Genomic DNA, 14,800 nt, shown 5'->3' with positions numbered 1-14,800 from the left:
TGTGTGCGGGTGGTGGTAGATTTCGTTGGAGAGGAGTGTCAGGGGGACTAGCTGAACCCCTTATTCTATAAGCAGGTGCTAAAACCCCAAACCACAGAATATTCAAATGGTAACTAGTTTATTATATTACAAAGATAAAACCCAGAAATCATATATTCCAAGCTCACAAACCCACAACAACCAAACGGGAAGGTTGCACTACACAGCAAAAAATAGAATATAAAAATAATAATAATCCACACACACCCACAAACCAAAAAAAGTTTTCATGGGCCCATGATAAAACATAAAATGTATCAAACAGGGTAATTGGAAGGAAGTCCACAATCCATCGATCGTCACTGCCACAGCTCCAATCTTCTTAATTCAGAGCTGACCAATCAGACGACTCCTCGATGCACGCTGCTCGTCAGGCACTTGAAAGAGAAACCAGCACGGAAAAGGGAACAGGGCAATAAATAGCCAGACCAGCCACCGCTAATACTCGTCCACACCCACCAGGAATACAAATGTTCCTATCGATCGTCACAGCTCCAATCTTCTTAATTCAGAGCTGACCAATCAGACGACTCCTCGATGCACGCTGCTCGTCAGGCACTTGAAAGAGAAACCAGCACGGAAAAGGGAACAGGGCAATAAATAGCCAGACCAGCCACCGCTAATACTCGTCCACACCCACCAGGAATACAAATGTTCCTTTAAACACAGGATCACCGGGCACTTAAATCACACCAGGTCCCGCTACCGATCATCTGTCCAGAGTTTGACTCGCTCCGTCTTTCCGTTCTGCACCCACCATCTCTCGCACACTCCCCCATATACATTAACCAATAAATCAATTAAACACTCACACGTGCAAATCACAAATTTCACACAAACCACATCAAAATCAGAAGCACACGTGATCCAATATAAATAACACACCCCAATCAAGAAAGAAATCAATAAAATAAAACATCCCTCCCCTTCTCCCTCATATTGCCTGACATTTCTCCCCCCAATTTAATATAGTCGTCCCGACTAGTTCTCCTCTCGATACCTAGGGAGCGGTATACCACGTGTAGCCCTGATGGACTGACGCAATACAGGAGCCTGCTGAGGGCCCGCACAAGTGGCAGCACTTCCATGGTCATCTTCTTGCCCTTCTTCCCCCTCTTCCCCTTGATCTACTGGGGCAAGGGGTGGCATCCCACCCGAACCAACTGGTTGTACCAGTCCGCCACAACTCTCCAGTGCATCAACCTCATCCGGTGGGGCAGCTCTCTGATAAAAGATCAACGGTCGATATCCCCTAGCGGTCTTTGAGGGAACTCCACCTTGGCCCCCAACCTCTCCTCCTGTCACCTCCGAATGGGCCTGGGGATAAGTCAGAGGGCACACCCGCAAGTTATTCCGATGGACTGTCTGAACGGGTCCCTCCTTACCTTCTGGCCAAATTAAATATACCGGCTGCCCAGGCCGAAGCTGCAACACCACCACATACGGTTCCAATCGCCATCTGGGCGGCAGCTTCCCCTGGGCTCGACGGCGAAAATGACGGAGAAGCACCCGTTCCTCAGACAACAACTCCACCCTGTAAGAGTCCTGGAAGCTTAGTAGGCCATTGGGCCTGGGTCTGCGCCCTGAGGGTTCCAAGCAAACTCAACAGCGTTTGATTAAACCTCTCACAAGCCCCATTCCCCTGTGGATGATAAGCCGTTGTCCGCTTCCTCCGGCATCCATACAGCTGGCACAGCTGCTGAAACAAATCAGACTCAAATGCTGCCCCACGATCAGACAAAATATGCTCAGGACATCCAAACACCAGAAATAATCGTTCCCATACGGCTTGAGCCACTGTAACTGCTGTCTGGTCCCTAGTGGGCACCGCTATTGCATACTTAGAAAACAAATCCGTCATCACAAGCACTTATGGGTAGGGTTCCTCTGGATGACCCAATGACAAAAAGTCAATCCCCACAATCTGAAATGGATAGGAGGTTTTAATAGCTTGCAATGGGGCCCTTACTTCTGCACCAACTTTACCAACAAGGCACTGGGGACATACTGCCCCACAAGCTACCATATCTTGACGCATCCCACACCAGAAAAACCTCTTTGCAAGTACTGACAATGTCCACTCTGCACTGGCATGCCCCATATCATTATGATAGTCCTCCCACAACACCCTAGCCTGTGCCCTAGGTACAACTATCTGAAAATTAGTAGGTTCCCCAGGACCCTCTCCTTGCTGTTGATGCTTCAAAATACCATCCCTCAGCTCAATCTTAGGCCACTCCTTCATTAACAACCTCAAACTGGGGGAGGCTGAACTCTGTTCCAGAAGGGAAGGGTTCTGACCTTGCTCCTTCCAACAAGACAACTGCTTCAGGTTTGAGTCCTGTTGTTGCAACTCGCTCCACCTCACTACCTCATCGCTTTCCTCATCCAGAGTCTGAGTTGCCAGCCGCACCTGCACACCAGCCCGCTCTCCAGGTAGTCTCGACAAAATGTCTGCAGTCTGATTAATACGGCCCGGTCGATACTTAATCGTCAAGCGATAGTTGGCTAACTGCGTGGCCCACCATTGCTCTGTCGCCCCCAGCCGAGCCGTCTCCAGATGAACTAATGGATTATTATCGGTGAACACCTCTACCTCCGCATTCCACAAATAATCCTTAAACTTTTCAGTGGCAGCCCACTTCAAGGCCAACAACTCCAACTAAAAAGAGCTATAGTTCTGGTCATTCCGTTCTGCCAGATGAAAACTGCGGCTTGCATAGGCGATGACCCGCTCCTGTCCACCCTGTACCTGGGCCAACACTGCCCCCAAACCCTCCAAACTGGCATCAGTATAAAGACGGAAAGGCAAACTAAAGTCCGCATAAGCTAAAATTAGGGCATTCAGTAAAGCAGTTTTAAGCTGTTGGAAAGCCTGCTCACACTGTTCCGTCCACTCCACCGGGGCAGTCTTGGAGCACGAAGCTGTACCCTGCAACAGGTGGGTCAATGGGGCAGCAATTTTAGAAAATCCAGTGATAAACCGCCGGTAATACCCTGCGAACCCCAAGAAAGACCGCACCTGCCGAATGGTATCTGGAACTGGCCACTCCTTAACAAGTGCCACTTTTTCTGGATCTGTCGCCACACCCTCTGAGCTGATGACATGACCAAGGTAAGTAACTTGCTGCTGGAAAAACCTACACTTCTTAGACTGCAACTTCAACCCATAGCTCTGAAACCTTTCAAATACCTGCTCCAAGTCCCGCAGATGGTCCTCAAAACTCAGGGAGAACACAATTACATCGTCCAAGAACACAAGTAAAGATTTGTTTACTAACCCTCCCAGACACCGCTGCATAAGCCTCTGGAATGTAGCTGGTGCATTACACAGCCCAAAAGGCATGCGCTCAAACTCATACAGCCCTACTGGAGTAGTAAATGCTGTCTTCTCTCGATCACGCTCCTCCATCTCCACTTGCCAATACCCACTGGCTAAATCCAGGGTAGAAAACCACTGCCCCTTTCGCAAACTTGTCAGGGACTCCTCTATGCGAGGCAGAGGATAAGCATCCTTATGGGTTACTGCATTAACACTAGAACCGCCGTTTCCCACACCAATGGGCGTCACACTCCTCTAACCGCCAAGCAAGACGCTCTTCGGCGTATGCAGCCCTTTGTTTGTGCTAATGTGCCATTAGTGTTAACATCAGCGAATCTAACACCCGCAACCAAAAAGCCGTAATGTTCCTGAAAGAGTGGCTTCTTTGTCGTGAAATTGTAAACCTGAAACGCGCAATGGCAGCATTTTATAAAATGTTAAATAGACAGTTTATTAGTGATTTTAAATTTGTTGAAGTGTCTGCTGTTTAACAACTGCAGTAAACTATCGCTATTTTTATACAAATCAACCCAGGTGAAACACTTGATTAAAAGAAAAGTTTTATTTGAAAATAATCCAACTCAATCCAATAATCCAATCCATAAAATCCAACACAACTCAATCCAACTCAAGACTACTCGCAATCTATACACATCTTTGGTGGCTTTCGCGAACAACTACCACAGACATACCGACTGCATTTCACGCAAGTCTCTTTGGTTTTATTTCGGGTGCATCTGCCGACCTGGCACTGCGTAAGTTTTCCAGGCAGACGAGTAACACAAAACGATCGCTGAATTCGTGCTGTCTGTGTAGCATCAACTTCCTTGTTCAATTTGTGTTGCTCACGAAGCTCCCACGCCAGGTCCATAATAAAGTCCCTCCTACTCTCTGTAGAATTGACACATTTCTTGTACAATATGAATGCGTTGATTGCCACCAGGTCCAGAATGTTATAAAAAACAGCGACCGGCCATCTTCGGGTTCGGGTATCTTTAAATCTTCTAGCCTACTAGGCAACACCTCCCCCGATCCCTACTTCGCCCCTGGGGCGCAGTCCGCACCACCTGAACCTCCACAGTAGACACCACCTGCTCTTCCTCCAGAATTCGCGCTTCTGCCGCAGCGGTAGTAAACTGAAGGTGTGGATTTCGTCTCAACATTCGCTGAATCTCTTGTCACACTGGCCCTTCCCGTAACCCCAAAACAAACTGGTCCAGCAACAAAGCTTCCTCCTCCTGCACACCTTCCGGATCAACTCCCTGTCAACGAGTGTAACACTCTCGCAGCCGCAATGTATATGATGCCACCCCTTCTTCTAATCCTTGTCGACACTTAAAAAAATCCACCCGCATCTGTGCAACAGTAGCAGTACTACCATATAAATTCTGCAGGGCAGAGAGCAACCGCTCACCATCCACCCGTTCCCTTCCGGGAAGGAGAACCACTTCCCGGCGTGCTTCACCATCTAGTGCACTGATAATAAAGTCAACCTGCTGCTCTCCAGTCAAAGGCTGAGCCTGCAACATTGCCTTCATCTGTGTCTGCCACTCACCATATTTCTGTCGCTCTCCACTAAACTTAGGTATCCACTGCATACTAAAAAACCAGGGCATTATCACGGGAGAGGCTGGGGGGGCCGTCATTCTTCCCTGAGAACCTGCAGACCCTATACGGACTTGCTCTCCTCTACCACCCCCGGTAACTATATTCTGATGGTCCATACAAAAAGGGGTATCCTGCCGACTACGGCAAAAATGTCAGGGGGACTAGCTGAACCCCTTCTTCTATAAGCAGGTGCTAAAACCCCAAACCACAGAATATTCAAATGGTAACTAGTTTATTATATTACAAAGATAAAACCCAGAAATCATATATTCCAAGCTCACAAACCCACAACAACCAAACGGGCAGGTAAATTTCCTATAACCCACCACAGCACTACACAGCAAAAAATAGAATATAAAAATAATAATAATCCACACACACCCACAAACCAAAAAAAGTTTACATGGGCCCATGATAAAACATAAAATGTATCCAACAGGGTAATTGGAAGGAAGTCCACAATCCATCGATCGTCACAGCTCCAATCTTCTTAATTCAGAGCCGACCAATTAGACGACTCCTCGATGCACGCCGCTCATCAGGCACTTGAAAGAGAAACCAGCACGGAAAAGGGAACAGGGCAATAAATAGCCAGACCAGCCACCGCTAATATTCGTCCACACCCACCAGGAATACAAACGTTCCTTTAAACACAGGATCACCGGGCACATAAATCACACCAGGTCCCGCTACCGATTGTCTGTCCAGAGTTCGACTCGCTCCGTCTTTCCGTTCCGCACCCACCGTCTCTCACACACTCCCCCATATACATTAACCAATAAATCAATTAAACACTCACACATGCAAATCACAAATTTCACACAAACCACATCAAAATCAAAAGGACACGCAATCCAATATAAATAACACACCCCAATCAAGAAAAAAATAAATAAAATAAAACATCCCTCCCCTTCTCCCTCACATTGCCTGACAGGAGCAACTACTGCTAAGGCTTCTCTTTTATCACAATGTTGAATATACTGAAAAAGTATATCAAAGTAATTTACCCTTTTACCTTTGGATACATTGATAGACAAGTAGATGCAGGGAGGAAGAAGGGCAAAAAATATCAACTGAGTTAACATATGCTATATAAGAGTGCTGCATTCAATCAAAGCCGCATTCAATGTTGAATATACAGTGGTACCTTGGTTTACGAGCATAATTTGTTCCGGAAACATGTTTGTAATCCAAAGCACTCGTACATCAAAGCGAATTTTCCCATTAGATGTAATGGAAACTGATATGATCCGTTCCACAACTTAAAAATATTCATATAAAAATTATTAATACAAAATATAAAGTAAAATTACATAAAACAAATGAACCTGCTCTTTACCTTTGAAAAGAATCGTGGATGGTGTGAGGGAGACGAGAGAGGAGAAGAGGAGGGTTATTTTGTAGGTGGACATTCACTATAATTAACGAAATCACTGCTATCTGTTGGCTCACTGGAATCTTTTTCTGTTTGTGCGACTTTAACAAGGAACCCATCCAATGACAGCCTCTTTTGCATCCTTTTCGATTTCGCAAAAATGTGGACAATGCATTGTCGTTAAACAGATTCATCGCTCGCACTGCTACGCCCTTATTCAGGTGGTGCTTTTCTACAAAATTTTGACTATACGAGTGAGGCATGCCGACTGAGACCGAGTATGGGAGACGATTACCCACAATTCCGCAGCGTGAGAAAGTGAATAACCATTGGTTCAGTTGTGATGACATGCGCTCGCCATCAAAACAAGAACCGCACGCATGCGCTTCCTGTTTTGAAGTAAAAACGTAAAAACAAGAAAAACAAGGAGCGCATGTGTGCCATATGATTTTTGATGATACTTGGTGCTCATAAACCAGGACTTGCTCAGTTTCCAAGTCAAAATTTATTTAAAATCTTTGCTCGTCTTGCGGAACACTCGTAAACCGCGTTACTCGTAATCCGAGGTTCCACTGTACTGAAAAAGTATATCAAAGTAATCTACCTTTTTACCTTTGGATAGATTGATAGACAGGTAGATGGAGGGAGGAAGAAGGGCAAAAAATGTCAACAGAGTCAACACATGCTATATAAGAAGGACACAAAGCCAGGGGAGCAAACAGCTACTCACAAACTAAATGAAACCCATGTAGTGGGCAGGATTCGAACCTGCGCGGGGAGACCCCAATGGATTTCTAGTCCATCGCCTTAACCACTCGGCCACGACTACCTAAGCTTGGCATCAGTTTTTCCGTCGCTGGGACAGGCGACGGAAGTTTAGCGTCACTGCATTATTTTTGAAGACAGATGGCAGTTGCCGCTTTACTTCCAAGGGCTAAAGAAATGTCAGAAGTAGGATTCGAACCCACGCCTCTAGGAGAGGCTGCGATCTGAACGCAGCGCCTTAGATCGCTCGGCCATCCTGACTACAATCAAAGGATCCTTGATGTGTCACAGGGAAGCCATAAGGAGATAAGGAAAGTGAGGGAAGCTGGCCATGCTAATAGAGATGTTGGTATGAAGATGAAGGTGGACATGGTGGTGGTGGTAGTTGACACTGCTCATATGAGGACCAGGCAGGAAATGGGACTGAGGGTGGTTGACCCTGTAGGTCTAAAGATGAGGCAGCAGTGGTAGAAGCTGTTAATTTACACTGCTCATATGAGGAACAGGCAGCTGGTGGCTGATGACTCAGCTGGTATGAGGATGAGGCAGAAGCAGCAGGCCATGCACATGACCCAGGAGGACAGTCCTGTGCATAACCAGTTCTGACACTGTGGCGCCGGCGTATCACTGCCTCACCCTCACGATTTTCAACAATTCACAATTCACAATTCACCATCCCCCGCGGCTCCTCACATCAACCACTGACCACCTCCCCCACACCAACTGCTGGTGTGGCATCTTTGAAGCCTCACACCCCACCTCTTCATATTCATGAGGAGGACGTTAACAAGGTCCTCAAGAAGCTGAACCCCCGCAAAGCTGCAGGTCCAGACTCAATCTCCCCGTTCACCTTAAAACACTGTGCTGACCAGCTGACTCCTGTGCTCACAGAAATCTTCAACACCTCACTGGAGTCATGCCATGTGCCAGCATGCTTCAAGACATCAACCATCATCCCAGTACCAAAAAAACCTAAGACAACAGGACTAAACGACTACAGACCCATTGCTTTGACGCCTGTAGTTATGAAGTCCTTTGAGCGCCTCGTACTCCGCCACCTCAAAGCCACCACTGACCACCTGCTGGACCCCATGCAGTTTGCCTACAGAGCCAACAGATCTGTAGACGATGCTGTCAACATGGCCCTACACTTCATGCTCCAGCACCTTGACTCCCCAGGAACATACGTTAGAATCCTTTTTGTGGATTTTAGCTCCGCCTTCAACACCATCATCCCAAACCTCCTGCACGACAAGCTCTCCGACCTCCATGTACCCGACTCCACCTGCAGATGGATCACAGACTTCCTGACCAACAGGAAGCAACACGTGAAGATGGGAAAGCATATTTCTATCTCCCAGACCATCAGCACCGGATCGCCGCAAGGCTGCGTCCTTTCTCCCCTCCTATTCTCCCTCTACACCAACAGCTGCACCTCCACCCACCCGTCTGTCAAGCTCCTGAAATTTGCAGACGACACCACCCTCATCGGACTCATCTCTGATGGGGACGAGTCTGCCTATAGGCAGGAGATTGATCACCTGGTGTCCTGGTGCAACGGGAATAACCTTGAGCTCAACTCCCTGAAGACAGTTGAGATGACTGTGGACTTCAGAAGAAGCTCTGCCCCACCTCTACCCATCTCCCTGCTCGGCTCACCAGTCACCGCTGTGGAGTACTTCCGCTTTCTGGGCACCACGATCAGCAAGGACCTTAAGTGGGAGATGAACACCTGTTCTCTCACTAAAAAAGCCCAACAGAGAATGTTCTTCCTAAGGCAGCTGAAGAAGTTCAGTCTGCCCAAGTCTATGATGGTGCACTTCTACACTGCCATCATTGAGTCCATTCTCACCACCTCCATCACTGTCTCGTACCCTGCTGCCACTGCTAAGGACAAGAGCAGACTACAGCGCATCATCCACTCCGCTGAGAAGACAATCGGCTGCAACCTTCCACCTCTACAGGACCTGTACGAGTCCAGGGCTCTGAAAAGGGCAGGAAGGATTATGGCCGATTCCTCTCACCCTGGTCACAAACTCCTTCGGACTCTTCCCTCTGGCAGAAGGTTGCGGTCCATTGGGACCAAAACATCACGGCATAAGAACAGTTTCTTCCCCACCGCGGCCCGCCTCATCAATAAGGCCAGGAACACTCACTCAAATCCCATTTCCCCATCCTAACTCAAGTATGTTACATATGTATATATTCCACCCTGAACATACCCAATGTACATTTTATTTATATTATATATTTATATACTGATATATCTACCTCCACATCTCTGGCACCAACCATCAAAGCAAATTCCTTGTATGTGTGAACGTACTTGGCAATAAACCCGATTCTGATTCTGATTCTGATTCTGTTTCCTGGAACTCCATGGCTACATGTCCATGTTCCACAGGAATCCTTTGTAGCAGAGACCTTCTGGGGAAGCTGTACTCCTTGCAGGAGTGATTCACGGTCTGTCCTCTTCTGTCTTTCATATAACCTGGTGAAAATACAAAAATTCTTCAAGTTAAATCTGATTATGTTCAAATAATTAAATACCACTCAGTGCATGGAGGAAATCAAAAACATCTCACTAAGAAGACACTGTAGTGGTATTAATGGTAACGAGTACCAAGTTCGTCTGGTCCTGTATCACCCGGCTGTCTTCAAGCAGTTGTTTAATGTGACAGTATGTTTGTACAATGGACTGTGGAATGGGTAAGGTGTTGCCCTTGCAGTCTTTTGGCCTATTTCTCCCTTGCTGATACTCCTTCAAAAGCCTGAGGGAAACACACTCTGAAATTCTGTTGGTATCAGGTCTTTGGGCAGCCTGACCATGGGTCAAGAATAGTCTGTGAAGACAAAATAGTGTACTCAATGTACAACAGAGAGTTGCACCAATTTAATTAGTGTGTGAATCATTGTATGAACCATGATATACTGTATAACCCCACTTGACAGTTTGACTGTTTATAGCAATCTTCTTGTTTGAATCTCCTACAAAAAAGTTAAAACACATACATAATAATATGACTCTGCTTGTGTGATACTACCTAAATGTAACATGTGATTTATGATACGTGTAAATTACACAATGTGTGCATCCTTTCGAGGTGAGGTCACCTTTCAGCTGCTTGTTGACTACGTTTCCTGGACGCTCTCCACGGCCCTGGCAAGGTTGTCTTCTTACATTTTAGTGTATACTTGGAGGGAGCCTTGTCCATGGCATGTAGACTGGAATATAGCTGCACAATCTCAGCTGTCTCTGTGGTTGACAAGGCAGTTATCATGTGGTTCAGATTGACAAGGTACTTCACCAAGTTATCAACTGCGTCCCATCTTGGAACACCTCTGGCATCACATCGGCTATCCTGAAAGATAAAAAACCAAAGCACTTTTCCGGAAATTCATAGACACTTTATATAAGTCAAAATTATCATATAAATCACCGGAAATATATAACAGATAACATTAATCATTAATCAGGATGAAATAAGTTCTTAAACACATTGCCTGAGATGATGTACTAGGTCCACAAGAGGAACTGTCCTCAGTAAGTATGTTTCTTCCTGGACTGAGAGGACTGTTAAAGAGACTGCTTTCTTCATGATATGTCTCCTGTAAATTTGCAAGGGAGAAACAATTATGAAAAACAATATCATTAGAATATAAAATTCCCTCTGTAAGAATTCACTGGTCTATAGGCATGCAACATAAAAATACAAATCACAGCTATAACAATAATAATAATTGATAGCATGGACTAATAAATGACATTTCCTGTAAAATTTCAATGACAAGATGATCATAAAGTGGTCAGGATGATGCTGAGCTGGCTGAATCACCATGGGGGAAAGGACTGTGATTGGCTGAAGTGTTCAATTCGTCTTCAAACTGGGGGGCTTCAGGTGGACTCCTACTGACAATGTCAGCTACATCACTTATCGTGACATCAAGACACTCTTCCTCCTGAACTTCAATCTGCAGCTCAGGCAGAATGATGCCAAGTTCCCTGTGCTGTTGTGGAGCCAGCAGGTCACCTCTGTCAGACTGAGCAAATAAATACTCCACTGCAATATGCTCACCTGCCATGAAGAAACATTTCAAAAGGGGAAAAAGGATATTTTGAATTATAAGAACAGACATGCATCAAAATGACTGCGAAAATACAGAAACGATTATCTCTTAAATATGTTATAATGTGTTATTTGTAGTAGTTGCAAGTAAAATTGATGTCTCCATCTTACCAGTGGGTCCCCCAGGGGGAATAAATTCGGGCAAGAGTTCATGACAGAGGACTCTGTTGCTGAGTGAATTCAGGTTGGACATCATACAGTTTAGTGTGTGATTCAGCACTCACACTCACAGCTTCATGGGCTCTATTCATGCTCCACCTGGACCAACCCTCAAGCATGTACATCTGAGTGTGCATGGCATTATGTAACCCAGTAAAGGAAACGCCCACTTTTTCTCCCTTTTATTTGTATCAATGCATTTGCAGTCTTTTATTTTGAAGAACTTTATTTTGAAATGAGGAAGTGTGATCCTCTCTCTAACTTTTATTATTTTTTCCGTTTCACGGCCACGTTGGGTGATAATAATCTCATTTGTCTAGAGCAATATTAGTCCCGCTTTCCGAGCAGTGGATCAAATTACGTATTAGCTCCGGGTCTTTTGCACTTTGAGAATGAACAAGGCAGGCTGGAGATGATTTATGCTGAACTATATGGGTCGCCTTGGTGAGTTTTAATGCAGAAAGGTGTAAAGAGGTAATTGCACTGTCCGAAAGCTAATTTGAAATATGTATTGTGTTAAGTTGCACGAACTAGAGAGGCCGTGTGGCTGTGTGCCTTGCCGTGTTCGCGCCGATACCTCACCCACACACACGAGACCACGTGTTTGCTAAAGAAACGTGCTAGTGTCGTGCTAAAATTAGAATTTTGTTAACGCTAAATCGCGAGTGTTTCTTTTTTCTTTCTTTCTGTTTAAAAGCAATAAAAATGCTATTTCTGTTTAAAATGTGGTTTTATCAAAATAGATTTTTAGTTTACAATAATGTAATGAAGCACTTCTGTTCTTTATGCACTATTTTTGGTCAAATGCAATGTATGTTTTGATGTTAAATGTATGGTTTGATGGTTTACCGTCGAAAGTTTACAGTAAATTCTATGCAATGATAAACCGAGTAGCTCTGACAGGGTTTACTGATACAGAGTAATAAGTTGGTTGTATTTCATCTCATGATTTACAAAAGCTTAAAGGATGATTTAAAAATCAAAAATTTAATTGGTTATAAATAATAATTATAATTTCATGGTTAAAACAGTTTAAAGGGATAAAAAAAGAGAAATTCATTTATTAGTTTTACATGGTTAAAAACAATTTCATGGATATTTTAAGTTAAAAACATGCATGTAATATATTACTGTGGTAATATGAGAATTGAAGATAAAAAATAAGCTATAGGTGTGAGAAGAAGTAGGAGAATGGGCTTTATCTGGCTGTATGCAGTAATATCAGTATTTTTTTGGTGCTGAAAAAGACACTGGAACAGATTCCTCCCAGATAGCAAAATGACTCCGCGCCAGACGTATCACGAGCTCCGGAACAGATCCGCACAACAGGTCCGGAACAGAGTCCACTTGCACAACGGGACAGATCCGGAACAGCTAAAAATCACGGATTCAAACCGGATCCGGTACAGACTCGCCCCATATCCGCCAATATATTGATTCATTTAAAAAATGAGACTTCAAATTGTACAAACATAATTTATTTAAGAATCAGAACTTCATATTTAAACTTATATAACATAGCTTTATTTTAACAACAAAAACAATCACTGGGCACTCAGACATTTTGAGGAACGCTGCCACGCCTCCCGGTGCTCCTATCAGCAGCAAGATTAAACCATCTTATGGCATGCCTTGAAATCTCCATAGTCTTTTTTACGTTAGTCAAATTTGCGCAGTCACCCCTAATTTGTTTAAGTCGTTTATCTATGTCTATACGGGTCCTTCGTCTTAATGTGGAGCGGGACACAGGCACAGTCTTCCTATTCTTTTTATCTATAAGAAATACAACACAAAAGACATGTTCATGTTGTACGTCAAGGAATGCTAGCAGCACCGTTTGATATATTTCAGGCTAATGTGCTAAATCACGACCAGTTTACCACACTGTACGTAAATTAACTTACATTTTTAAACAAATTTTAAAGCAAAAAGTCGTGTTCAGTTGTTTAATTATTACCGCCACAATCTGTGGCTGATCCCATGCAGTTTCGGAGCGGTCACGATACCCAATTCCTCCTCACAGAGATTCAGCTACCCCCCCTTAGCCAATTATGTTAGCGTTAACGTACCTGTCTGATAATGTAGCGGCCCATTTACCAATTTGAGCTTTTAAAATGTATTTTAATGAAGTTGATGTTACGTTTAGTTAAGTTATTTAAGTAATAATTAAGTAACTTTAAGTATATTTAACGGCATTTACTTCACTGCGTTTGTGCCTGCAGATGAATCTTCAGCGAAGCTTCAAAATGAAAAACGCGCGTTAGGTGTGTTGATCCGCCCAGCCTCTGTAACGAGTCCGTGTTTGGACTGGGTGTTTTCTGTGGGCGGGGCCTCACTCTGGCAGGTTAATAAAAATGAATGCGACTGTCGGGCGGATCTGCCGACTTGAGGGCAGATCCGCCCCGCAGTCCGCTGCTATCTGGGCTGTATTCTCTCCAGATGGAGATGGCGAGCCTGTGCCCAGAACTGAACTGAACCCTGGTTCGAAGAACTTCATTCTTCTCTCCAGAGAAACACCAAAGTGGTAACAACTCAAATCACTAAACCAAAAACAAAAGAGGGAAAAAAATAACTGCACTACACAGGAATTTTTGATTTGACTAATGACCAAAAGGACGAACTGAAATATTGGGCTGTTTCTTTTGTTATGCCGGCTTATTGTTATTGTTGAAATTGTTAAATGGTATCTTATTTTATTTCTTTACTTTTCTACAAAATAACTATTATTCTTGCTCATTTCCTGCCTCCAGCCATTTCATTCTGCATTCACCTCGGATCCTGTTGTAATCCTGTCGAACCTAGCAACTGGTCTATACTTTTGGCTTGTCCTAGACTACTTAACGTGAGTCAGGGGTTACAATTACATCTCCATCCTTTAGAAACAAAATGACATTTGAGATTATTGAAATATTGTTTGTATTTATTAAGTGATGACTACTATTAAGTCTCACAAACTTGATACTTAGTAGACTTTGTTTTTTTATGAGCATAATTTAATGACAGACATGTAAAGGATAGAAATTATGTCAAAGAGTTATAATTTCTAATTACCTGGGATAAAGGTGCACTGGTGGCGATGAAAACTCTCCAGAGAAGATGACCCTTTGCCGCATCTCAAGATGTCTAGGACCTTGTCTCCTTTTTGCAACCCTGAGCCAAGTTTGGTGTATACAGTAGTTCGACACCTGGTGGGTCTTGGATGCATGGCAAATGCTTCTGTTGCACCTCCCACACATGTGTCATGCTCTCAGGGTTTATCAGGCGTAAATCTGAAGTGTCAGTCAGATCCCACATGGATTTCAACAATTCTTGGATCAGGCTACGGGTGTTTTCAACCCCACCAGTTCTCCTTCTGCAATGCCTGGCTAGTTCACTGGAGGTGATACTGGCCAGAACTTGTGC

The 14,800-nt window shown here is 44.4% G+C and overlaps 2 non-coding genes across 2 annotated transcripts; both read right to left on the bottom strand.

The window, feature by feature from the left end:
- Nucleotides 1-7,094: 7,094 nt before the first annotated feature.
- trnas-aga (transfer RNA serine (anticodon AGA)) lies at nt 7,095-7,176 on the bottom strand. Its single transcript has one exon. It is a non-coding gene; the product is annotated as a tRNA-Ser (tRNA).
- A 114-nt stretch (nt 7,177-7,290) lies between these two features.
- Nucleotides 7,291-7,373, bottom strand: trnal-cag (transfer RNA leucine (anticodon CAG)). Its single transcript has one exon. It is a non-coding gene; the product is annotated as a tRNA-Leu (tRNA).
- Nucleotides 7,374-14,800: the final 7,427 nt, after the last annotated feature.

The sequence above is a fragment of the Paramormyrops kingsleyae genome, chromosome 5 (assembly GCF_048594095.1).
Source record: "Paramormyrops kingsleyae isolate MSU_618 chromosome 5, PKINGS_0.4, whole genome shotgun sequence".
NCBI lineage: Eukaryota > Metazoa > Chordata > Actinopteri > Osteoglossiformes > Mormyridae > Paramormyrops > Paramormyrops kingsleyae.
This window is presented reverse-complemented; position numbering and strand designations above follow the sequence as displayed.